The sequence below is a fragment of the Oreochromis niloticus genome, linkage group LG11 (assembly GCF_001858045.2).
Source record: "Oreochromis niloticus isolate F11D_XX linkage group LG11, O_niloticus_UMD_NMBU, whole genome shotgun sequence".
NCBI classification, from domain to species: domain Eukaryota; kingdom Metazoa; phylum Chordata; class Actinopteri; order Cichliformes; family Cichlidae; genus Oreochromis; species Oreochromis niloticus.
In genome coordinates, this window is record NC_031976.2 from 5432560 (window position 1) to 5459309 (window position 26750).

The window sequence follows — 26750 nt, forward strand, 5'->3', positions numbered from 1 at the left end:
TAATGACCTTTGCAGGCCATGAAGAGAAACACGATTGCCCATGTTTCTGTAAAGAGTACCAAGAGCACCCTCAGAAGCAACTAAAAATGCTTACTCTGTCAGGCATTTGGCTTTATTGAAGCATTTGGGAACTTCACTGTTCCCAAACTTCACCAGAATTCCTGTGACTAATCTGCTGAAATCAGCGTTTTTAAAATATGACTTGGTTAACTGATTGACTTCATGTAAACAAGAAATTTTCATTCCGACTTTCACCAAGTGCTTGCTCATAGGAGGTCGTCCAATTGCTGGGGTTTTGCTGTATTATTGTAGGATCTTTCCTTTATAACATAAAGCGTCTTTAGGTGACTATTGTTGTGATATGACGCTATAGAAATGAATAGATACGAATTACACTGAATTATGTAAATAAAAACCTAAAATGGTTTATGGATTTCACAAAATGTTTGAAAAAAATGTTTTTATCATAAAAGCAGAGGTAACAATACAATATATATAATATAATATAATGAATACATTCAGTCCCTGCCCTTGATAACGCATTTTTAAACAAAGTAGCCTGGCACAACCTCGCATGTTATCTTTGACTCTGCTATGCAGCTGAGGGCTCCTGATGTGAAATAAAGGAGTGACTCATTAAAGTGCGATATATAAGGAAAGCAAATCTTTCTGTTTGTGTATCAGCCAATCTAAGCCTCAATATCTCCACTTTATTGAGGCCGTTTCATCAAGTTCTACACTATAGATTCACTTTGTTGGAGTCTGGTATGTTACTAATTTTACATATTCACTTGATTACATTTGTTTCTCCCCAAAACAGCCTAATGTATCCAGTATGAACTTGTTGAATTTTCTCTCAGTCAGTCTAAATTACCTTGGAATTATTTTAAACAAACTTAAGAGATCTAAAGAATGCATGAATCGAGTCCTTTAATCCAGATATGCTTCTGGATTTTAATTTTTTTTTCTCGAGAATATACATATTGTGGCTATTGTACATAGCCAAAGATCTGCATCAACTTCATTCCAATTCCAAAGTTGTGCAAAGCCACTTGTCTTTTTCCTCTGGAAAAATCATGGAAATCCATCTTTTTAAACTTTTAAAATAATCCTACAGACAAACAAACCTAACAAGTGACACAACCTGGCAATGAGTACTGGTGCTTGGGTAGGACCACCTGTCAGTCAGGGGTTCAGAGTGCAGCCTGTGGGTGGTCCTCATAAAGTTGGAAGTCCACTGAGTGAGGTGTGCTGCATGTGAGCCGTGCACAAACTGCAGCACTCAGGTGAGGCATCAGGAGACAGCTGTGTGCTCAAAGTCTGCCAGAAGCAGATCTGTCAATCAGCCCTGCCTTTCTCTGTCTCTGAGGTGACCCCTGTAACCCCCTCCTCCTTATCCATCTACTGTCCACCTTCTGCGCCTTTACACACACACACACACACACTCCCACATTATATTTTCTCTGTGGGCATTTGCTATTCTCCATCCTTTCTCCACCTTTCCTCCTTTTCATTTGGCACCTCATCTGTCACACACTGACCGCGAATCTCATTTCTTTTTTTCCTCACTTTCTCTCCCTCATTCTTGTTGTTCCCCGCTCCTTTCTCTTCCTGTCTCTTGCTGGCTGACTTTAGTATTCACAGCCTCTCTTGCTCATTTGACTTCTCCTCTCTCACTCTATTAATTTCCTTTTGGGCGCCCCCTTTTTCTCTCACCTACTGTTTCTCTCTGTGTCTCTCTCGCTCGCCGAGGTGGTCTAGATGGTAGATGAGTCACTGCAGCTTTTGCCACTCCGCAGATGATTTATCTGCCCACAACGAAGCAGGGACGGGAATGATGGAGGTGTGCGTATGTGCGTGTGGAAGTGTGGAAGTCAGGAGAACGGGGTGGGGGCATTAAAGAAAAATGAGTGAAAGATGAAGGGAGAGGAGCGAGGATAGAAGGTGTAAGGGGAGGCCGGGGGAGAAGCAGAGCCAGCCCGCTGGCATCATACGCGTTCAGCTGGAGGAAAACAGAGGCTGTTGACTGTCAAGAAAAATGCTCCTGAAGAATATTTAATTCATCAAAGAAGCCCCGATGTTTAATGAATTCAACATCTTCCAGAGGAATGTTCGAAACGCACATCAGACCTAATTTTCCACCATTTTGATTTTGCTTTCTCTCTACCTGGCACCTGTGGCCAGGCTTTATCTGTGTTTTTTGACTTTTTTAAGAGGATGTGTCGTTGTCAAAGCGACCAACTTTCACCAGAGCTCCACACATCAAACATCTGCTCTTACTAATGTCTTTGTAATAGCAGTCGTGTTTATAGTAGGAGGGCGAGAGGGGGGTACAGAAAGGAAGAGGAGGGGAGACAGTTTAAGAAAGAAAATGAAATAAGAGAAAAGTTAAAAAAGGGGAAAGGAAAGGAAGGATGAGAGGAGAAGCCCGCCCAGCCAGACGCACCAGACGTCACCCAGGAAACATAAGCAAAGAGACGGGAAAAGGTGGGATGGAAGAAGGGAGGGTTTGATGATGGAGGGAAGGAGGGCTTGATGGATAGAGGCGGGATGGGTGGGCAGAAGGGAGGGAGAGGAGTGTTTGATGTAGGGAAGAGGGGAGAGTGTGATGAAGGGATGCAGAGGGAGGAAAGGAGAGGATGCTGAGAGAAGCAGCCAGGAGGGAATTTATGGCAATCATTACACTTGATGGACTCACTGAAGCTGCACTTCATACACACTGTCTGGGTCCTGTTTGTGTCTGTGCTTGTGTGTATGTGTGTAAATATGACGCTTCCTGCCATGCACAGAAATATTTATATATATACATATATATATATATATATATATATAAATATATATAAATATATATATGTGTATACACAGTTACACACACTGTCTGGTTGAGTGTTTCTGTGTTCTCTTTAGCAAGTTAACATTTACGAAAGAGGGAGCAGACACATGGAGAGATGATAGGGAGGGAGAGGTGAGGGGAAACGGGGAAGGTAGTCTGAGTTTCTCTGTAATTTTCCGCATGGCCCCCTGTTACAACATGGGGTCCCTTTCTTTATGGCACTGTATTTTCCACCAGCCATTTCCTTTCTTTTTAAAAAATTCCTCCCTCCTCATTTTTCTCACAGACAAAAGAAATCGCACTGCAGAAGCCATCCTGTGCAGCTATCATAGCTTCCTGTCATTCTTGTCCTGTCTAGGCCACCATATAGTAAATTTGTCTGTCTACGTGGGCTCGTCTTCCTGGCAAAACCCTACAGCGAGGTCACGTGATGCAACTCCAGTAAATGGACCAGACAATGGGCGATGTTACTGCACTTTCTACTGAAGTGCTTCATAGTCAATGATTGACAGAAAACCAACTGACACCACTTTGGATAATAAGGTAATCACACAAAAAGGTGATCATGTTTCTAGCTTCTTAAGTGTGCTGATTTATATCATTGTCATTACATAAATGTTGACTGGACAAAACAGGAAGCTATCTTTGTGGATCTGTCTTCTTATATTATACAATTAATAAAGTCTTTATTAGAATTTCTGTGTCATTGAGAATGATTTTCTTTAGTTTGATGTTAAGAGTGTAAAAAAAAAAAAGAATAAAATGGATGTCTGAAAATACTCTCTACAACCAGGTAGAGGTTAGTCATTGAGCATTATGGAACATTTCTCAGCTAAATGTTTTATCTGGAGTTGGTGGAGACCAAAAACAAAGTGTAAACAAGGAGAGGAAGTACTGGACTTACATTGGTTAAAAAAAAAAAAATCATGCTAATGCTTTTGCTATTTCAAGATTCTAAGAGACTGAAACTGTCAACTGTCTTCTTTATCATTCCATGATTACAACATTTAAATGTTTTCCGTACAAGCTGTAATCAGTATAAATAAATTCTCATCACCAGTATACACAGACAACTACTGAAATCTTCCTAGATTACTTGGGCCAGTTTAAAGACTAACAATGATCTTTAATAACAAGAACATATGGTTCTAAAGCTTCTAAACTCTCTAAGGACGAGTATCAAAGAGCCGTGCTGGTTCCAGACAGGTCAGTACCAGCCTGCTGATAAGCAACTTGGTGTTTATGCAAATTTAATCAATTTAAACTTTGATGGTAGACAAATGGTTTCATATTTCCATTATAATGACAAAATTGTCCATTTCGGGCAGTTACATTTGTTAGATAATGACACAGTTATGCACAAAGTCAGTGGTCCCCAACCGCCGGGCCACGAACCGGTACCGGTCCGTGAGTTGTTTGGTACCGGTCCATGAGAGTTGAGGCTCGGGTGTGAAATTTATCGTTTTCAGGGATTTTATCGGTAACTCTGTTTCCCTGGGTCTTTTTCCGTGTTGTACTTGCGTGTCTTATTTTGAAATAAATATTTACATGTTACCATAGCAACCAGAGAGCATTAAAAGGCAGAGAGGAGGATGTTACTCCCAATGTTGTTGGTGCATTTCAGGAGGATGCTGCTAATAAAGTTACACAATTACACAGTGAACTCACATTTATTATTATATTTACAAAATACCACAGTTTTTGTCTTGGTCGTATCATACTTTGTTGTATTTATCCACGACACCTTAAAGGCCGGTCATATTGTCTGACATTAAACCGGTTCGTGGTGCAAAAAAGGTTGGGGACCGCTGCACTAAGTCATAAAGAGAGAACAGAGTGTAGACTGTTCAAAGGTGTGGGCTGGCTTTGCTCATTTGCAGTTAAATATTACATGTTTATGAAAATGTTTTTGGGTGCAGTGAGATTAATCCAGCAACCTTTTTGATTGAATGCTAAAGATCCTCATCCCTGGTTTTCACTAATCTCTGACCGTGTTTGCCTGTTGTTAGCAGGCAGTACAGTAAAAGTACTGGGAGTGAACGAAAGAAATAAAGATTTCAGCCACAAAAAGCTAAAAACTGTTGTGCTGCTTAGCGATGAAGGCTTGTTAGTGTGAGCGAGACCTTTCTCTTTATAAAACATGCAGCATGTAGCCATATACGTGCATGTTCAAGATCATTATGTGTCCTGATCTTTAATGTTTCCACTCTTATTTTAGCATCCAAAGCACTTTCATTATAAAAGTAATTTTCTCTATTACATAATCAAAGGGAAGAAACCTAGAAAAACACTGTTAATAATGATTAATTGCAACTCTAAAAATACTGATCTTCTATTAACCTTCTTTTGGATCTGCACTGTCAAAAACACAGAGATCTGTTGTGTCCATGGAAACTGAACAGGACATGCAACAATACAAACACACTTTCCTCCACAAAAAGAAGACGGACAGTATAAAACAGCTCCAGAGTGTTCCGTTTTAGCCTCAGTTTATATATCACCACAATGCTCATGTTCTTTTTACTAAGGGCAGAGGCTTTTCCTGTGAGAATGCTGCAGGTAAGCTATTCACCCAACCAGCCAGCCTCCCATTCAGCATGCCTGCCAGTCACCCAGACAGCCATCCTGTCCAGCACCCAGCCAACCAGACGCTATGTATCCCAGAGTAGCAGTTGCCCAGCGGTGCTCGGGTGACAGCGCTCAGATTTAAAACCTAGCATTTTGTTTCTGCCCCGCTGACTCTTCCTATAACCTAACCGGGCTTTATCAGCCTAACACAGACTGCAGCAAGCTGGATACAGCAAGCGGGTAAAGAGAGGGAGCGCAGAGGGGTGACGCAAATAAAAAAAAAACAATCCATGAGAGTGGATGTGCAGGAAATGGGAGCAGAAAGGAGCAGATGAGCAGAAGGTAGACGAGGAGAGCAGAGGGGGGTGTAATGGAGCAACTGGGGAGCTCTTTCACACTTCACTGTGGTTTTGCCCTGCCAATGACCCTGTCATCAGTGTGTGCATATGTTTGTGTGTTTGTGCGTGCGTCACTGCTTCCGACAGGTGTCCGATATTGAATCCTGCTACCTGACACACTGTTGTCTGCCAGAGACACAACTGACTCAGCCCCCTACACACACGCACACACACAAACACACACACGCAGCATGGCTTTAGATCAGAGATAGTTTCATCCCTGGGTGGGCGAGATGAAAAATGACTTTGCCTCCTGAGGATGAGTCTACATTTGACTGAGTCTAGTTTATTCAACAGTGTGGTGGAGTAAGAGGGTGTGATCTGTGTTTAAGTGAACTAAAAGTCACCTTGAGTAGGGTCTTTTTTTTTCATTCTATTTAATTGCTATTGATCTGCAAGGACAGCAACGCTCCCTAGATTTTTACAGCAGATCAAAGATCCTTGAGCTAAACCTACAAAAACATGACTGGAGGAGAAATTCTCAGCCTTTCCTGATAAATTCAATTAACCTGAGAATTGAGTTAAACATTCATGAACATTTTCCTGAGATCTGGCATTGAGCATCTGGTTCATGGTTATCTGAGCGGTTCTGAAAAGGAACGTGCAAGACAGTTTGCGGTTGTATAAAAAGATGATCCAGTGCTAATGACATGTATCTAATTTTCCCATAGCCAAACTAAACCTACAATATGGCTGTAGTTTCATTTTCATTTGTTACATTAACAATTAAGGCAAGCATTAATTGAGCTCACTTGCTCAAATCAGGACTCAATGGTATTTAAGAATGTATTTTCACAAAATAATGGATGCACTGCTTTTATTTCAAGAAGGCAATGGTAAAGTACAAAGCGCACACAGGACAGAAACCATTTAGTGGCTGCTAACACAAAATCATCTCCTTGCAAACACCTACACAGCATGCTAACAAAAAGCTAGCAGGCTTGTAGCATTGCACTATGATAAAATCTACTGTGGTGATTGCTGTCAAGTGTTTATTGGGTTGGTTTTTGCTTTGATGTAGGCTTTGATTAACACTTGTGTAAGAGACTGTAGACAAAGTTTTATAAGTTAGCTAATAATTATGTAACAATGTATCTCGGGTCATGTTACACAGTAAAACAAAAGTTTAGTCAGGGGAGTGTAACAAATTAACTTATCTAGAGACTAACTAAAATGATGAAATACTTTCTTAACGTAAGTACAGCGTCATACTTTTTTCTCGGTAATGACCATCTTTTGTTGTTCTCTTCATTTGAACTTTATTCACGTGTCTGCTAAATGTTTGGTTATTTTTTTCTCACTCCCTGTTTTATTTAGATTATCATCTCCTGTGTCTAGTTTTACCTCAACTGTAGATTTACTTTTACCTCCTCCTGTCTCACTGTCTTGATTGCTCACAGTAATGTCTCATTACCCTCCTGTTTCCACTTGCCCTTCCCCTCAGCCTCTGTCTTGGCTGTCTTTGGATCTATTTACTTCCTCATGTGTCTGTAGTTTAGTCAGCTTGCCTTAGTTTGAACTTTTGTATTTTTCTTCAACCTGAAATTAAAGGGTTGTTTTTGTTTACTTTTGCTTGTGTGTATGTGAGTCCCTTTTGCATAAAATCCAAAGTGTGTGTGTGTGTGTGCATATATATAGTTTTTCCACATAGGTCAGCTGGTACTAATATATCCCATCCAGCCTGGGGCTGCCTTGGGGTTCCCCCCAGAGGAGCTGAAAAGATTGCTGGGGACAGGAATACCAGAACCTCATTATGTCTGCTGGCAATATATGAAAACTGTGTATAAGCAGTTGGATGGAAATTATACCGGTAAAGTATCTCTGATTATCAGATGTGACAGGAAGAGAAAAAACAACAGAAATATGATGCTTACCTTGTTCCTGAATCCTAACCTTTCTCCTCCTATTCCGCCTCATTCCTTACCATGTTTTCATACTTGCATCCACCTCTGCTTGCTTCATTTTCTCCACCACCACCACCACCGCCTCTCAGCCTTTCTCTGCTCCCCACCTTCCTCTTGCCTTTCATACCTTCACTCTGCAGTACTGTCTGGATGCTCTCCTCCTCTTCTGGACTCCCAGCCAAATATTTTCTCTCCTGAACAGCTAACGCATCCTGCTCTGATTCAGACGAGCCTCACTGACCTCGCCGAACCTTTCACCTCACCTTTCACCTCACCTCAACCTCCTTGTTCATTCTTCACCTCTTACGTTTAAAAAACAAAATCTCTTTCTCTTCATGGATCTAAAAACTTCCAAAGGGCCCCTTTAAAGGGTGCTCAGTGACTCAGATTTTTTGAGTTCATTAAAGACTACCTTGCGTGAGAGTGCGTGTGTGTATGTAACCTCCAAAACACTAACGGAGCGTAACAAAGCACTAGGTTCCACTTACTTTTCCAGTGCTGTGGTGTGTGTGTGTGCGTGTGTGTGCAGCCATGCAGAGATGGAAAGCTGCATGACCTCTAAATGTGCACAGACACAGACACACAAACACACTGGTGTCCCTACTTAAATCCCAGCTCTCATTCATGATGGACAGCTGAATCATAGGCTTTGGTCTCAGTATCTATTTTTCTCTGAACTATGGTATTAAAATGTTTAATATAGCCTTGGGCTCGCAACAATAGCTTTGATCCTCAGTGAGGTTTGTCAGAGAGCATTTGGATGCTAGCGTGCATAGTTGTTAAAATAAAAGTCGTTCTTGATAAATAAATGATCTTGTAGCTTCTGCCTATTGATGATGTCTACAAGTTCTTCTTTAAATCTCTTTTTTGCATTCTTTTCCAACCTCTCCCTAACAATCCTGTGGTCTCACATCAAGGGACTTGAGAACAGGACTTGGCTCAAATCAGTAGCCAAGCCCTGGAAAACCTCTTCTACCCACAACTCAACTTGACGGCTGCCGGCTTCTGAGCAACTGAATAAATCAGCTTTTTTAAAACGATAATGGTTAGGACAGAGGAATACTCTGAAGCAATCTCCGCAGGCGAGTTGATCTGCTCCTTCCCGCATGGAAATGCATCGTATTTATGAAAGATAACCATACAGCACAAGAGGAGAGAAGGTTTGCTATCACACGTTCAGTTTCCTTCTCTAGAAGTCATTCACATCGACCGCAGGCAGGTTCGAGTGTAGATCTGATAGGCCCAGACAGGAAGCTGGAGCACAGAGATGCTTTTACCAATCAGTGTCATCATGAAACACGCACACACAGATACACCCAGACACACACACGGAGACAGCCTACATACAGTAATCCTGTACGTGTGTGAGTAGTGGAAAGATTTTTGCTGCTCTAGGTTTTGCAGCCTGGTGTTATCAGAGTTGTCAGGCAGGCAGATCTGCAGCACAGGAGAACGTGGCTGGGGTAGAAAACAGACACACTTTCAGGGTGAGTGTGTGTGTGTGTGTGTGTGTGTGTGTACTGTTAAGATACAATAAAGAACTCTTTAAAATGACGTTGTGCATTTTTTCAGCCATTGTATTTGAAAACAGGTTCTGTTTGTGCCCTTGCAATTAGCACAAATCAGTCTTGAAATCAAACCATCAGTGGCATTGCAATGACTGGGGCTGCACATAATAAAACAGGCAATGTTTGCCAGTTAAGTACTGCAACACTAAAATGCAATGAGCGAATGCTTCGTTCACACATTCAAACCACTAATTCTACTAATACTGGTACAGCTGAAGCTAATGGGAGTGTCATCCATCCATCCACTTATCTGGGTTCAGGTTGCACGGGCAAGTTCAGCCACCCTCAACTACATCGTCGGAGGGGACAAGTCATTCCCAAGATAGCTGAGAGATAAAATCTTTCCTCAATTCTCAACACTTATTTATGCAGCAAGGTGTCATAAATGCAGTGAAATTTTGCAAATCTATCTGTGCAACTGTAGATTTAAAGTGGTAGTGTTGCAATATCAAGAAGCATATCTTTAAATATGTCATGTTTGGGTGGTTGAGGTGTTCTGTGCACCCATCTAATTCAAAACCTGTGTCCCCAGCTGGCTCCAGCTCTTCAGACACACAAGGTAAATTGTGAAGTCTTAAAATGCACCATGTGCTACGAAAGGCACTGAAGGTTTCCTGCTGTTCAAGTTACATTTAGATTATGCCACCTGTAAAAGGTCACATCTGCACACCGAACAATGAGCCACCTGACTGAACAGAAACAGGAAGTGCTTTCCAATGCGCATCAAGACTGCCCAACAGGACTTCCACCATTTGTTTGTTCCACCAGAGGATGCCTGGGAACAAGTTTGTTAGTGGACTGTCCCTAGTCAGTCTCCTGAATTTCACTGGAATCACACAGCAGGGACCGTAAACTTTGTAGGAAATCTTCAAATACTGTTTCCTCCTATACAACATGAGATAGCTGCAAACGGCCACCTGCTACCAGTTGTTCTAATGGGAGATTTCCTTTTCTTTGTTTCTCTGTATAAATTAAAGTATTGTTAAAGTTTATTCCAAACTACTGTATTGTTCATGAATGCAGCTTTTGAGGCTCTGTGGGCCATGCAACTTCTCCATTCTAGAAAACAAAGACTTGCAAAAAACATGGATACTTGGCCAAGAGTATGACTTCAGAATCTCATCCTTAAATACAACCCGAAGAAGGAGAAAAAAGCAGTTACGTGTAAACAGCCATAGATGGAAACAAGTACTGAATGTTTTCAAAGGCAGATTAAACTGAGTGCAGTCGTGGATTATCATGCAAATTAATATAAAGAAGTGTGTGAGGCATTTCCATTTCATGGTTGACCATATGTATTGAACTTGAGCTTTAGTAAACACGGCTGAATCACTTGGAATCATTAAATTTGGGACCAGAAAGAGAAGAAACACATACCTTGGAAAACAGCGGTATTAGTGGGTCACTGCCCTCCAAAGCAAACTCAAGAAGAAGAAGAAAACTTTGGAAGTAAAGCATAGTGGATATCTGGATACAGCGAATAAGAGTGAATGAAGATACAAAATTACACCAAAGGACTTTGCAGCATTTTTCTAACAACGATGCTATTCTGTAGACTGCCTTAGAGAGCCACAAAAAAAACATACAGACTAGAGTGAGTTGGACAAAAAGGTTAGGTTTTCATCCCAAATGCTGTGCAGACAAAGGGATGTTTGCAGACTGACCCTAATTTTGATGCTTCCTAGTTAATTTATTAAATAAATTAACTGTCCATATCTAATCTATAGATTTTAGACTTTGCTGCTTTCATCTATATGCCACAGTGTGTACCTCTTAAACATTTCTAGGTCTCTAAACATCAGTCTAGCAAGTTGTTTTCATCTAGTTAAGTACAATATACTGTATTAGGAAAAAGAAGCACATGGGGTGGGTTGTGTATAATGCCCTGCAGCCATACCATTATTAAAAGCATCGCAAACAGTTTAAGCTATGACACTTCATATGCATTCAGTCCCACTGCATTAAAGTCTTCCCGTTGTCTGGAAAACAGACATGGAGGCTTTCCACATGCATTCAGTCCCAGGTGCACTCCGACAATGTGGTGCATGAGGAAGGCATGGAGCACAGCCTGAAGGAGAGATTCTAACAGAAAGAATGAAACTGATTAGTTTTGTTGGGCGGGGGCCGAACAGCCATTTTACTTCTTCGGATCTCAAGGGCCGAACGCTTGTTTCCAGCCTTTGTGTGTTTAACAGAATCAGAAAGAGTGATGAATGGTCTATTTAACAAAACCTCCCTGATGAGAAAAGGTGAAACCACAAGAATGTGAAAGAACACAGTTCGTGGATGTTATCCACATGACCTTGGCGAGTTCACATCCATTCTCTCCTTGAGAGATGGAAACTTCCACAACTAATTTAAGCTTAGTGAATGACAACATTTAGTAACTAACAGAGACACTGATCCAGTCAGAATACTAAAATGAGAATCGTTTTAAAACATAGCAATGTGCAGAGCAGATGTCACCTAACTAACAGCCACGAGAAGTCAGAGACACGATGATGCACAAAGATGTAGCTTGTGGTGCTCAGGATTGGGAAGGGCTCACAGTGGTTGTGAGATGAAGATGGACATTGTTCTCTCCACACCCGAAGTCAGCAGTTGCTTTACTGCTTTACTTTACAGCTGAGTTTAAATTTCAATACGACCAAACAAAAATTCCAGTGTTACAAAAAGTGAATTCTTTCAAAATAAAACTTTGCAGGTAGAGGTCTAAGGCTCAAGGCTAAAGGCTAAACAGCAGTTACACTCATCAAAATTGGTGTTACAGGCATACCACTTCTTATGGCTCAGTAATGCTAGAGCAGCCTCTTTGTGACGAGGAAAAATTGGTGGTGTCCTGGTGATTGCACTGGATTTTTTCGCATTCAGCAACTGACTTTAAGGACCAGCCAGAATTTTAATGTCCAACGATTGCAACCTCTGGGTGACCACAATCGCCTTCAATCAGAAGGCGCCTGTACAGGTCACCTGGTGGAATACAATCTGTCATCTGTCATTGACCCAGTGTTTTCAGTTTTGGACTTTTTTTCATTGTTTTGTTCCCCATTTTACTGTGTTAGTCTCTCGTCCATGTGCATTATGTTTACTTTTACTTCGTCTGTTCCATTACTTTGATTTATCCCTGCTGTTCACCCCATTATCCAGCCTATTTAAGCCCTCAGTTTCTCCTAGTTCCGTCATGCGTGTTCACAGTTCACTCAGTTGTTTATGTTCAGTTCATCCAACCTATTAATAAATCCATGAGTTCTGCATTTGGGTCCCCTTTCTCTATTCTCCAAACACATGACTGTGACACAATCTCCAAACAGTCACCGTCCAACTCAGACCAACTCGAATCACTCTTAGATTGGCAAAGGTCTTAAAATAACTGTATCTGTAACTGTATCATTAGTGAGTAGTAGAAATAAGGAGATGTGCTGCTATCATAGACTTTAATTTAAAGATGGACCTAACCACCATGAAATGATTTTTTTTGAGCCAGAAGTGACCATATCTGTACAACAGGGTGGAGTGCTAAGTTATCAGCTAAGGCTAGGAGACTTTGTTATACCTGGATTGGATATATAAATATCTGTTAAATAGTCCAAATTCATATTAGTAAGTAGAAGAATCAGGTAATTGCATAAAAAGCTCAAAGAGTCCCAAATACCACATACACAGCAGAGAAGCCACTTCTCATTTTGACATGCGAGATGATATGCAAATTCTTTTAAAAACCAAAAACACAAAGTAAATTGTTATGTAGTTGAGTGACCCCATATGTGGGTTTCCAACCGCCTATTTTATGCACATTTGTGATTTGCTAAATAAATAAATAAAAACAAAGACCCTAGTTGGAATGCCAGCATTTCTTTCTTTTTTCCCCTACTTTTTAAAAGCAGAATTGGATGGAAATTAATGTAATGGGTATGTTTGAATACATCTGCTCCAGATTGGTCCATTTGGATGAAAGCCTGACTGCTAAAAATACAAAAGGTGACACACGTCAGTATATAAAATTAGCTGATGTTCCAACAGCGATTAGCTCCAGTACATACATGCTATTACAGGCATACAAATAGCACTAGCTGGAAAGCACACGTGCAGCTGTGACTCATGAGTTTAACTACTTTGTTGGTTTCAAGCTTAGCTCATCAACTCGGACTAAACTGTGGATGATTTTTTTGGCTTGTTTTCATTTAAACAAACAGATATCGCTAAACCAAGAGTCGTTTTGTGTCACTCATTTCTGGTAATCTGCAATCTGAACATTTGTTTATGAATGACATTTGATTTTGTTGTTACTGGTTGATTCTTTTATGCCACCAAATTTTCAAATAGTAAAAAATAAATTCTATAAGATCTAATAATCCCCGTTTCTTAAATTAATTACATTCTAATACTTACAATTCTTTATTTTCGAGAAACCACTATAGCATAGAATCAAATAGAATAGAATAGCCCTTCATCGTCATCTACAGCGAAATTTGGCAGTGTGCTGTGAGCCCATCAAGTGTTTTCTCAGTGCTGTCTGTGCTAGGGGAGAGAGCAAAGAGAGGAACTGCCTGCACTAATAACACCAACCATCTGTTGGACACCAAAGAGAACTCTGTCTCCCCACCTACCTCCTCCTTTGTGTCTTTCTCTCACTGACACTGTTTATCTTCCAATCTCTAGCCCTCTCCCACTATATCTAATAACTCGGTCTGTTTTCTCACTGTGTGGTTTTTTCTTTCTTTTCCCTCCTTCTACTTTCCCCTTGTCTATTCAGTCTATTTTCTTACCATCCACTCTCTCTTAGTCTTTTCAGAGCAAGCCAGAGAACAGGGTGGGTCTGCATTTGGGAAAGAAGACAGAAGCGAAAATATAAAACAGGAATGTGGTGGGGTTTCCTAGTTTACATGCATGGACAAACATGGACATCTGAAAAGCTGATCATGACATCAGCTCTGTATTATTTGGACTGTGTGTGTTTCTATGCATGTGTGAATTATGTTGTGTTTTGCTTGCTGCGCACACCTGAAAACCCAGGCACGCCCACTACAATAATACATCCAATCTGCAATCTACTGAGGTTGAATTTCAGTAGGTGAATATATGTAAGTGTTTGCATGTAGAAGTAAACCACTACTGAGGGTTTGATTGCCCACTGATAGTAACTCCTGTCAACCCTGTCAAAAGAGAATAGGACAAAGACAACAATGACTAAATTCAACCTGGTGTCTGTTCTCTTCCAGGTCTTTCTGTTGTTCTGTGGGTTTAACAGCCAGTACAAGTGAGAGCAGCTATGAAAAGGATGAAGAGTGGAAAGGCAATTGGCCGAGATGACATACCTGTGGAGGTATGGAGATGTCTAGGAGAGAAAGCAGTAAGCAGTGGACTTTTTGACCAGGCTGTTTAACATGATTTGGAAAGTGAGAGGATCCCAGAGGAATGAAGGAGACGTGTACTTGTATGGATTTTCAAGAACAAGGGTGATGTGCTGAGCTGTAGTAACTACAGAGGGATAAAGCTGACAAGTTATACCAGGAAGATCTGAGAAAGAGTTGTTGAAGAGGTGAGGATTAGTGAGGAGCAGTATGGGTTTTAAGATTTGGTTTTGAGATGGTTGCATGAACAAAAAAGCGAGGATGCAGAAGTGGAGGCGAAGAGTTGAAGATGCTAAGCTTTTATTGGGATTGACAGGAATGGACTAGATCAGAAATGAGTATATTAGAGAGAAAAGGTCAGGTTGAATGGTTTGGAGACAAAGTTAGAGAGGCAGGGCTGATGGAGAGAGTGTGGATGTCCTCCCCTTGTCCTGTTTCCTCAAATTTTTTAAGGACACACTGCACATCATCCTGAGAGTTTCAATAATACCTCTTTGGGAATTACCTTGTTGGTGGAAAAATATTATTTTAAGTCTGTCAAACTGTGTTATCTTTGACATTTTTCATTGTGGCGGGGCGTGTGGTGTGGCGTGGCTGCAGGGGAGGTGGACACATCTGAGTTCGATCAGCTCATCACGCCTCACCTATTAAACGTGCCAGGAGCTGAGGAGTTTTGTTGTCGTTTTGGTGTGTAGGACGCAGCTGAAAAGCTGCAGCCGTGAGCTGTAGAACGACAACCGTGAATAAAGTGTGTAAAGAGCGAATACGTGGTCGGGTCCGTCTTTACTGCCACATTCATTGATTCAACTAAAATATCTGACCACATTTAGTGTTTTTGCAGCCGACTGCTAGTAACAAAGTTCCTAAAGATACAATTTAAAATTGGTTCTTTGGTTCTTAACAAATAAAGTATTCCTCTGAATATGACCAGGCACATTGACTTTGACTGAAAACGAGTGAAAAGTTGTCCAAAGAAAAATGTCCAAAGAAAAAAATTAAATTAAAATAAATTAAAAGAAAAAAGGTATTATTTAAGTAGGTAAGATGATACAAAAAAAAGAAATAAAATCAGGGTATAGAACTTGTATGTGTGCAAAGGGCGGTCTGACATCAAAGGATGAAACTCCAGAAAATTTCCAGGAGGAAACTTGTGGCTCAGTCTATGAACATTTTATTCAAATTTTATTGCACAAAAGGGGGTCAAAGTGGAGCCAATGAGAATCAATAAGAGAACTGATAAGGACTTGTTTCGATAGTGACACTCATAACGGAATCGTAATAGCTAAATTCTTATCAATTCCAATCCATACTGACATCTGACGTCCATATTGATATTCTCCCTAACTAGCTGATGTCACATTCGGTACAGTAAAAGGAAGTTTAGAGCAGATATTTAACTTGTGGTTGTCAGCATAAACATATTTATGTTCTTCTTCTGTACTGTCAAAAATAATTTCCATGAAAAACAAAGGGCAGTGTTACTTTTGTCTCTTCCTCAAATATCATAAAGAAGAATCAAAACCAGGTCAGTGCCTGTTGAAATTAATTTTTTTATACTCTTCTTTTTCTCATGTACCACGCAACAAAGAGACAGCAGACAGTTGCTCGGCATATGTTCGCAGGTCTGTGTTACAACTTTCTCAAATCTCAGCGTTAACGAGCCCTGCATTACAAAGCTGGGAGACGTAGCTACGGGGCAGAACTATAAATCAAAGTGACTCGCAGGAAATTATAATATTTATGACGTGATGAAGTGTGTGTTTATTCTAGCACTCCAGGATTGACAGTATCTGTGACAAATCTTCCTGCAACAGTAAAGTATGATAAGTGTTGCTTTGCAAAGCGTTAATCAAAAAAAAAAAAGAAAAAAAGGAAAGCCTTGTACAGTAAATGAAGAGGTAGGAAAAGGAGAATATGAGTTGCAGCTCAGAGGTCCATGCCAACCTGCAGTTAGATATTTATATCATCTTTCATTAATGTTTTGTGTTAGCAACACACCAAAGGATTATTAACTGGGAGAAGGACTTGCGTAATCTGACGCCATATACTGACGCATGCACGTGCACACACACAGTGTTAGCATGCTGGTTGCTGGCTGGTCGTGTCATTCAGTCTTACCAAGTTAAATGAAGTCTGATCAATGCAGCAGCACAAATTAACTGCCATTATTTTGTGCAATCATAGTGGGTTTTGCCATTTTGGGTGGGTGAAAAAAAAAGTAGCTGCCTGTAATTTAACTGCACACAAGAGGGAGCCATATGGATTTTTCTTGGAACGTGTTCCCGTGAATCGGTAGGAGCGGAGCAAGGTGTACAGCTCTGGCCTTGACACAATATTTCAGTGCAAGAACAAAATAATGGAGCGGCAGTGCAGGTAGGCATATAAATGTTGTTTCAGAATACGCTCACTGGGAATTCACAATAAAAGCGAGACGTGAGCGGCATGTACTCGCTACTCAAAAGTCTGGTCTGTTCGGTCCACACTGGCTCAGAACGAGCTGTTTGTCCGTCTGTCTGTCAGCAGCACAGAGCAGCGAAAGGACCCTGGCCAGACAACCCGTCTCCACCAGCGGAGATTTATAGAGCAAAACAAAAAACAAAAACAGGTGGGGTTTTTTGTTTCTTGGTTTTAGTTTTTAGGAGGAAGAAGTCAGAATTGTTTGTACTGATTCACTGATTTCTGATTTACTTAATAGTTTGATCAGAGGGAGAAGGGATTGCAGGGGGCGTGGGAATGGTTTGTGATTTTAGGAGTTTTCTAGTTGTCAACAAATTTCTTATAAAGACCAAAATCAACAATGAAGTGATTTGACTAACACGTATTGTCTGGGTATTGAGAGCCTGATGCATCTTATTCCTCCATGCCAACTGTTGTTGAAAGTTATTAAAAATACATCACTGAGAAACACTCGTGCACTGTAGACTGTGTTTATTTAATAACAGCTTCATACATACATACAATCCCTGAAGAGGACAGTATGTATGCCTTCTTAAAACACAGGCCTCTGATGTTTTACCTGAAATATGGTGGAGTTTGAAATGCACAGCCTTGCATGAAATATGGGAACATACCAATGAGAAACAGGGTAACATATACGAGGTATGTATGTATGCATGTAACAACAGGTAAAGTCAACACCACTGACTATCTTGGTGCAATAGTACTTACTAAGGTAGCTTAGCTAAGGAAAGACAATAGGTGACAGGCCAGCAGACCAAAGCTCAATGATACACCACACAGACAGCAAAAGCTGGGCTGTGTGGTGTGATCCCACAGAGGACCTACCTGAAAAACGCTATGGCAAGACGTTATTGCAGAAAGATGTCAGAACACTCAGAGTATCACAGCCTGCCACTTACTGTCTGACGCCTGCCCATCATGAAAAGTGTCTGCAGCAGACCATGAAGAAATGGAAGGTGTCTGGGTGAATAGTGTTTTCCTTTACCATGGGGATGAATGCTTGTATGTGATGTGAGCAGCAGGATGCACTCCACTTAAAATAAGCAGCTGGTCAGTGACATGTCCGTGGCTGATCTGTGGACAATCCCTGGCTGGTCCTTGGTCGTAATGAGATCCTCCACCAGTGACACAGTCAGTGTAGTGATGTGTGCTACCGCAGCTAAGTAACATGTGTAATTGAAGAAGGTACACTGGTGTAGTCAGTGTGATGGGAAATGTTCTACTGGGAAATCTGCTGTCATGTAGTTGTTACTGACATGTACCTCCTACCTATTGTTCCAGACCATGTACTAGGCATGGATGATACAGCCTCAAAATTACATTATTTAAAGCTGTATATGGATATGGTAGCAAAGAAAGAAAAAAAAGAAAAGAAATGATGACAGACTACCTGATTCAAAATGTGAATGTATCGCTACAAGGTATCAGAAGCAGCAGCATTATAATTGTAACAGCAATAGTAGTGACATAGTGGAGCAGCATAAGTCAAATTTAAGTACAAAAGTAGTTGAGGTAGTGTTTACCCTGTGAATTTTAAGTATCTGACACATTAACAAAGAACTAACTTTAACTGGCAGCTGGTGATGGACGGTCATCCGTCACCAGCTGCTGGCATCTCCTTCTCACTCACCATCACAGCCTGGATGTCAGAGTCTGGGTCTGTGACCCAGCGGTTTCAGTTTGTTTTGAGATCTTATGTTATATCTTGAGATATTGTTGAGTTATAGGATTATTATTTGCTTGCATTGAGTTTAGTTTAGGATGTTTGACCTAGGTCGTCTGTATTAGTCTCATGCATTTGTTGTCTGCGTGTTTCATTTTGTAAAGCCTGTGTTCTCCACATCTCTCCATGTTTCCTGTTTTATTTTGAAAGTCTTGTGTTTCTTTGTTCAATGTGTTGTGATGTTGTTATGTTCATTTGTGTTTGTTGTCTTCCTGGGAACAATTTTCTTGCCAAATGCTGGACTTTGTTGGAAGTTTCTGAAGAGGCTCTCTTTTCAGTTACTTAATAATCATTGTTGCACGTCAGGGTTCTGCAAACTATATCGTTGATATCGCAAGATGATAATGTTTTAATGCGTAAAAGCTTATACCATTATTGCTGTGTTTGAATTTTTGCACTAACAAGGTGATTCCAAAGAGCATGAAGAAATAGCAGGTCAAAAAAAACCAAACCTATCTACAGCAGATGGTTATCTAGTTCATACTGACTTTTTAAGCAGCCTATTTGGATATATGGTGGGTGCAGTTTCATATTAATATTGAAGTTATTTGCCACGGAACAATTTTTCAGTCATTCTGTGTTGATATAGTATAGTATTATTTTACAAGCCATAACTATGAGTGAGTGGAGGAATTTAATAGTTGAAGTGATCATTTAAAATGTGTACCCCAAGCTTACACAAGCACACACACACACACACACACACACACACACACAAAGATGCAAAACAAATTTGTGTTTTAGAGAGCTTTAAATAAATGATTATTAGATGGCCTATTTTTTTAAAGGGGAGTAAAGTGCAGGGTATTGGAGAAAGACCTAAAACAGAGAACAGATGTAAAGGCAAGTGCACACATACAGTATGCAGACAGTGCCAAACAGGAAGCCGGCCACAGGGTGTTGAGATGAGCAAAAGGAAGAGATGCAAAAGCAACTGCAGGAGTCTAACACTGTCCTGTCAGCTGCTGCTATACCACACACATACACAGACACACGCACACACACACACACACACACACACACCTCATCCCCTCCCCGTGTGCAGACTTATTATAAGTCCATTCCCACCCTCACCCTATATCTGACAAGTAAGGACTATAACACACTGCGCTGCCATCCTTTTGCCAACACCCCTGCAATAAGCACACAGGCTTGCACGCACACTCAGACACACACACACACCACCTAGTGAAGGTCAGGTTTCTCGTCAGTGTCCTGTCTGAGTGTGTAGACCACAGTGAAAACCACACAGCATGGACACGCTGTCCTGTCTGTACAGCTGGAGGGGCAGCAGAGCTCGCCAATGTCACTGCAGGGAAGCAGGCTGTCAGCGGGAAAGGAAGGACCAGCAGTGACAGCATTATACTGACGGAATGACAAAATACACGCATGTAAAATATTTGCAGAAGCGTTGGGTTTTAGTGTAGACTGCACTGACAGATCCGCAGAATAATACAGGATGCTGATCGCCTACATCATCCCGAAGTCTGCAGCGCAGTTGAACAGCATTATAATGAGAGGTGGTTTAAATACGGTATTTTTTAGAACAACCCATCGATTACGTTCGTTCTACAGCACCACAAACTATATGAGCTGTAACGGTATTTACAATTAAATGCAGGTATTTTAAAAATGCTTGAATTATAAACACATTAGAATAATACTTCGTTTTTAGATTTTTACTACTTGTTCCAAGCGCAAATCTGGCAAGATTCAAATATTGATATTGATAGATTAAAATCCAGTTGATTTGATTGTGCTAAACTAGTGTGCTGCAATCAAGAGCCCGTCATCCAAAACGCACATTTCTCTCAGTGCTATCGAGAGAGTTGTGTCTCCTTTCCTTCACAGACGGTCGTTAGCTGAGCACTTTGACAACAGCAGCCAAAACCTTCATTTTAGCCGCAAATAAACGTAATTAATGCTAATCACTTACGCATGATATGATCTGCTGCCAGGAGGTTTTATGCATGTGACGCAGCAGTCAGTATTGGATAAAATGAGAGAAGTGCTACTCTAATGTTTTTCGGACATTGGCATTTGCTAATAAATGACAGTACGGACTTATAAATGGTTTGATAAGAGCACCATTAAATTTGATAATCTCAACTTCTGCTTTTTAAAATGAGCACTTGTTCTTTTCTTTAATCATTTAACTGCTCAAGTCATTATGCTTTTAATTTCCACCTGTAAAAAACACACAACTGAATTCAATCAGTATCACATACACAGCAGTAAATTCAGAATGAAGATGAGGTGATTTCTTTTCCTTTACTAATCAGGCCAATTAAGTATAAAAATCTGATGCAAAAAAAATACTATTTTTACTTTTACTTCTTAAACAAAACCATAAATCAGATCATAATATCAGCCTTATAGAAATTGGTTAGCAGATATGTAACCGAAACACGGCTAAGCTAATGACTAGATCTCTGCTCTTTAAAGCATGTTGGTGTAACCGGTTTGTTCCTGCGTTGTGTCTGACAATAAAAGGCAAAAAGAAAGACCTCCAAGTAAATAACTTGTCTACTCCAGTTCCTCTTCCACAGGGGAGTTGTAGAAAAGGGGAGAGGCCAAAGGGGTACCCCAAATTTATAGGGTTACACCAAAGAAGAAGAAAAGGATGAGGAGGGGCCTTAACTGATAATGAGGATAACTACAGGCTTGGAGGTCCTAAAAGTCAGGTATTACCAGGAACAGTTTGGGGTTTAGAACACATTTTGTGTAATTATGACAAAATGTAAATTATGACCTGATTACACTGACCTAGAACTACGTATAGCCAAAGGTAAAACTGCTTTTGAGGTTGTGGGCCCCAAGTTGCGGAACTTGCTTCCACTGTACCTATAAATTTGTGGACACTGCCTATACCTTCAAAAAGAAACTTAAGACCCACCTGTTCAGGCTTGCTTTTATTTAGTTTTATCTAATTACAATATTTTAATTGTTTAATTTAAATTTTTGTATCTTATTCTGCAATGTAAAGCATTTTATGAATTTTGTTCAATGTGTAAATAAACCGTACTCGCTTCTTCAAATGGGTTCTAAAATTATTGACCCCAACATGTTTCAACCATTTTAAATGTTCTCATATCAGGCAGCCTTTTTACTCTGTGACACATAAGAGTCATCACTGGCAGTCTTAGGACTTTTAGGTTAAACTGTGTGTGTGGTCCAACCAAAGAAGATGCTGAACAATTGTTTAAACGGTCATGAGGTTAACTTTGAATGGCCTTTAGATCAACTTACAGTGAATCTATTTGAAAAACATGACAACTTCTAAACACTAGCTAGCTTGTTTGAGCATCCCCTGGTAATGCTAAATTTTTCTCTCTTATGGGGTTCTCACTGAGAATGACGAGTGATGTTAGCAGCAAGGTAGCAGATGTAAAGACCTAAAGTCATGTGTAAAACCTTTCCTTTTTTCCCCTCCACACAGGTGTACATGTTTGGGTGGGGGAGGTGGGGGGTGTCAGGAAAAAAAAAGAAAGAAACAAGCTAAAAATCCAAAATGTCACCGCATTCCTTCAAGCAAAAAAAATGTCAGCAAAATAACAAACCCCAAATGAATGTCTGCTTGCAAATGTCACTCAAAGCCTATAATCAGCAACACAATGCCTGCTGAACTTGGCAAAAATTGCATTACACTTAAAACAGCACTGAAAAATGTCACATCTAAATTTCAGAAACACGACTAACTTTTAACTTTACTGTTTTCCAAACTTTTTGTTTTTTATTAACAGCATCTGTATTGTGACATCAGCCAATTACACTTTAATGGAATTGATCATGTGATCTGTTGTTTAGAACCATTTCTGTCTTCTCTGCTAGCTGTGTGTGGCAGTTAATACTGTATGAGATTTGAACTTTGAACTTATCACCCCCCCACACTTAAAAGCACCAACATCAATTTTTTTTGCAAAATAACAATGAGATTCGATTTGAATTTAGGACCAAGCTGAGGTGATAGATAATCGGTTTGTGTCAAAGTCATTTTTGATGTGCGTGAAGTTTTTAATTTTTATATGAAACTGTGGTGAGAAAACTGAGACGACATTATGGAGAAAAACTAAAGAAAAATCAGAGGTGATTGATTCTGACTAGTGTTTCAAGTAGTGTTGTCAACTTATCAGCTTTCTCATTAAATTTAGCAACTTTTAAGATCTATCTTAATTCAATAATTTTGTATCAGTTCATATCTAAGTATTGATTTTTGTGACAATCCTACTATAATCACATGGAAAACTGATATTTCCATCTGCTGTAAAGAATATTTGGTGGTTTCACTCTGTTCTGGGACCTTCCCACCTTTAACATGCATGCGCATGCTTGAGAAGGGACAGTAGCAGCAAGACCAGAGCTCAGAACCACACAGGATAGCAGATATAAAAAATTGTAATCCAGATGAAGCTTGAAAGGAGGAGACTGGATTGCTGGTGGTTTACAAAGGAGCTTTCAGATGAACATCAAGTGTGGGCAGCCAAAATGCAACTTGATAAGCTTGCCTATATGTAAAAGGTAGTATAAATGTGTAAAAGGTATCAGCTGAGCCATGAGCTGATGAGCACGAAATCAGCTCATCTGCCAGGACTGCAGTTGAGCTGGATTTCATGGCCTACCTGAGCCAAAGATATGCTCCATTTTTTGGATGTTACCTCACATGGGGTGGGCTTACCAGGTCCACAATCTGGAGTCTTAACCTTCACTGGGATGGTTAAAGGAATAAATCTATAAAATTAGGACTGCATATTTGAAAACAGTTACAGTACAGGATGACATCACAAATATCAATAATCTATTGGATCTAGCAATGTACTGAAAAGTGCTCTGCACGGATACCATGTGGACATGTGGAAAAATCCAGGAGGTAGAGTTGTAGATATGTCTTTAAAGGTGAGACACCAAGATGGCAGTTTGAATCATTAAGAAGGTGTCATGGTCCTGGGCCACGTTGGCCCAGTGTTCTTAGTTTTCATGTATTTTGTTCCTTATTTAGGCCATGCTTCCTGAGTTGCTCTGTTACGTTGTTTCCTTATGTGTTTTTCCCCTTGTGACTCTTACCCCCCCGTGTGCCCCTCTGTGTATCTGTGAGCCCTCGCCTCTCCTTGTGTTTTATTCCATGTTTTACCCAGCCCGTTATGTCTGTGCTCTCCCCGTGCTCTCTCTCCTCCTGTCTGAACCTCTGTGCACTTCCTGTTTTACTTTGACAGTCTTCCGTCAGTGTTGCGTTCACTCCTGTTGTGTCTTGTTATGATTATCAGTGTCACCTGTGTTCCCCGTGTGCTCCCACTTCCCTCGTTAACCCTCTGTGTATTTATGTCTGCCTCTCCCTCAGTTCTGTGTCGCGTTCTCCCTCATGGCTGTGTTTCCCTGTGTGTCTCTAGTTATCCATGTCCCAGTTTAGGTTTGTTATATTTTTCGTACTAGCCTGCAATAAAGCAGTGTTTTGAGTTCACTTTTGTCTCGGTGAGTTTTGCGTTTGGGTCCTTCCCCTGCCTTTACACAGCCGAAACATGACAGAAGGATTTTGAGACAAGAAAGTCATCACTAAGGGAATATTATAAATGTAGCCATGATATTTGTTAGGCAAACACTAGAGATATGGTGATCACGATACGCCATATTCACAAATATGCTGCAGCATGAGCAACATTATTAGCTCATGCTGCAGCATGAGCAACATTATTAGCTGAGCAGTTTAAGCATCCATGTTCAGACAGCAGTCAAAGCTCAACACACTTACCTGCAGTTCTGTAGATGATATGACTAAAACAGACTTATGCAACATCTGTTACGCACTCATCTGTTCAGTTAGACAGGGATTAAACGCTTCCTGTTAACAAGCAGCTACAATGTAATCTACCCATAACAACAGCTCACCATATGAGATTGCATTGGGTGGCAGTGAAATCTGAGCCAGTCTAAATTTGTTTAATGGCTAATGTTCTGTTGTTGGGACCCTGTGCATTAGTACCCTGTTCGCTTATTGCAATACCCCTCATTTTATTCAGGTTTGAAAAATACCAGTGTTCAACATTATACTGAGATTACGCTTGGTCACGCAGCCTGGACCGTGTGATGCTGGAGGAAATACAGGCCTCCCTCCAGAGGATGGGAATATGTTATTACCAACAACAATCCATTACCTCAAAATGTTTTTTCCTGTGAGCAACAGCAGTGACTCACCTGTTGTATTATCACACCTGGAACACAGTCTCAGGAACACACACACATAGACGCCAAGCCATATACAGCACTGCATGACATGACAACAGGCGGTTCCATTGTATTCTTTACAATGGAGTCAATATACAGCTCATGCTGGTTAAAAAAACAGTCCGCTACTGCATCTAAATATGCCGTGAATGTGCAAGATTCCCTCAGACATTTATGGAAGGATTCAGTACATGAAAAGTAAACAGCAGGCACTAAACATATGTGCCATGCTGTTTAATGTGGGACCAGCTGATGTGCCTGACAACCTACAACCTGAAATTTGAGCTGCAAGGCATTGATGAGCTTAACATGAGATACAACATTTTCCCTCTGCTCTGCTCTATAAATGCTACTGTATGCATGTCCTGAGGCTTTTCCTGAGGTTTGGGAGAACCTATGACCGTTTAAATAACTCAAAAGCTTTACAAAACAAGACACCTCCTAAGCAGCTGTTCTTCATTATCTAGTCGAGTTAGATAATAAATGGGATGCTAATTCTGCCGAGCAGCTTAAAAAAAAAGCTTACCACAGAAACTGAACAGCTGACTCCATTGCATTTCTTGTAGTACGACTGAATGCTAAACAACACAAAACAGCACAGGCTGGTCACTTAAATCAGATGTAGTTTTAATTTGGTCTTTAAGTGATGATATGAAGCCTGCTTCTGGGTCCAAATTGCTCTGTGTTTATTAAGGCTGTTGTGTTTTTAACATGTTTTAAAGCTTTGTATCTTGTCGTATTTAATCTGAACAAGCCCCTTAAAAAGGCAGTGATCACTGTCGGCCTCTTTTGGTTTTTATTACCATTAATCATCTGCAGCACGTTTTAAAGCTCAGTTTTTAAAACCTTACGATGTAACCACAGGTCAGCCCATGCAGCAGTATATTAATGACTAACCTCGTATTGTGGGTGGATTATCTCAGTTGTTCTCCTACTGAAGTTTGGTCTGCTTAGAGCATCCTGCCATGCCCCATTTGTTTCTAACCATTGGGAACCCTCATGTTAACCTTTATCGAGTGAAAAAAAGTTAGTGTTCATCCTCCAGCTTCACTGTGCTAATGTGTTTATATCATGCCAACCCTAGCTCTGTAGCTAGCTACCACGTAGCACATCACTATATACCAGCTAGCCCAACTTCAGTAACCCTACAAACATCACTGCTGTTTAGTTTTCTGTCTTCATTTATGTGATAGCAGAGCTGTATGTTTTATTTTTTTCAGAAATTCCTCAGTCAGAACATGGTGCATTATGTTTAGATGGAAACTAGCGAGCTAACTCCCTGCTAACTTCGAAATTTCATAAATCCTATTTCTCATGGATGCCTGGATGTTAAAATTGTTACACCTGATAAAGCAGCCACACTGATCATTTTATTAAAGATGAAAGAATTTAGACAGTTTGTAACTCTGAGTGATGTCACAGTGTTCGTTTGACCTGGAAACGGTTAATGATATTAGACTTAAAGACCGGATTAGCACACGGAATTTTGAGCGTTGATACAATTTTTAACTGGTGGGTAAAATTAGTAGTTTTATCATTAATGGCTCTGTGTTTCCTAAAGTAAAAATACAATGTCAATTTCCTTGCGACTACAAAAAAAATCAGCGGCTGTCTGGTCATTACTTTTAATTTTTTTCCCCATTTGGTGGCAAACCGCACACAGTTCTGGTAACCAACTGGTCACCCAGAGGTACAACATCCTCATCCAAATTTGGCAAAGGTTTGCAAA

The 26750-nt window shown here is 40.4% G+C and overlaps 1 protein-coding gene across 3 annotated transcripts in view; it reads right to left on the minus strand.

Moving 5' to 3' along the window:
• Positions 1-26750, minus strand: part of ldlrad4b (low density lipoprotein receptor class A domain containing 4b) — a 236280-nt gene that overhangs the window by 175830 nt on the left and 33700 nt on the right. The gene's annotated exons all lie outside the window — the stretch shown is intronic.